Here is a 1,025-nt window from a genome sequence, read left to right as displayed (position 1 = left end):
CTGAATTACAAGAATTACAAGAAAAGGAATTCAGATTAAACATCGGAAAGATCTTCCTGTTGATATGAACTGTTTGACAGTGTAACAGTCTGTGGCCGATGGTGGTGGACTCTCCTTTGTTAGTGTTGGTCATCCAGCCTCTGCTGTGGTAATGGATTTCCTACATCAGCAGGGGTAGGACTACATGATCTTTGAGGTTTCTTCCAACTCTATGTTTCTATATATAAATCGCACTTACCTCTAAGGTTTTGCTTGGAATGTGTCCATAGGCAGTTTTTAAATCACCCCCTCTATCTGGGCCTGTAGCTGAGTTTTTTTGTAATAAATGGTAAGCCCTTCTCCTTACCCCTCTCCCTTGCTACTGCACAGGCTACATAAATTATCATTTGCTTCATTTCCCCTTTGCCTGTGCTTCATCTTGCCCAGCCTGTCCTTGTTCCTCATCTTATCCACGCATTCTCTTCCCGCATAAACTTAAATCTTATTGAATATTCCAAAGCACTTCAAGCTAAGCACAGTAGGAGCAACTACTGTACTGTTTTTAAACAACAACAACAACAACACACCTGTACTCTCCAAGAAAACAGATATATAAGAAAGTTGAGATGAGTTTCTTATCAGAGCTTCTTTCCTTGCATTTTGGCCCAGAAGATATTATGCTTATGGAGTTACATTCCTCACAATGCCTGCGGTCAGATATACAGATATTAAATGATCTGGTGCATCTGAATGTTAACTAGATATGCGTTTGCATTAGTTATGGTTGTAGCTGTGTGGTGTTTATACTACAACTGAGTGAATGATATCCAGTGTGGATCCAGCAACACCAGACAGGCCGCTTAACAAGATCAGCCTTGGATGGCCTTCTCTCTGTCCCATCAGCCAGGACAGCTAGGCTGGTGTGGACGAGGGAGAGGTCATTCTCTGTGGTGGCCCCCACTGTGTGGAACTCCCGCCCTAGGGAACTCCTCCATGCTCCCTCTTTAATGAGCTTCCGCAATGCATTAAAAATGTGGTTGTTCAGG

The 1,025-nt window shown here is 43.0% G+C and overlaps 1 protein-coding gene across 18 annotated transcripts in view; it reads right to left on the bottom strand.

Annotated features, from left to right (window-relative positions):
* The window catches only part of DIAPH2 (diaphanous related formin 2), a 503,126-nt gene that overhangs the window by 241,134 nt on the left and 260,967 nt on the right, over nt 1-1,025 (bottom strand). The gene's annotated exons all lie outside the window — the stretch shown is intronic.

Source organism: Heloderma suspectum, chromosome 9 (genome assembly GCF_057233095.1).
Source record: "Heloderma suspectum isolate Gila_16-S chromosome 9, 16-S_ref, whole genome shotgun sequence".
Taxonomy (NCBI): Eukaryota; Metazoa; Chordata; class Lepidosauria; order Squamata; family Helodermatidae; genus Heloderma; species Heloderma suspectum.
The sequence above is the reverse complement of the archived record's forward strand: the minus strand, read 5'-3'. Positions and strand labels throughout refer to the sequence as shown.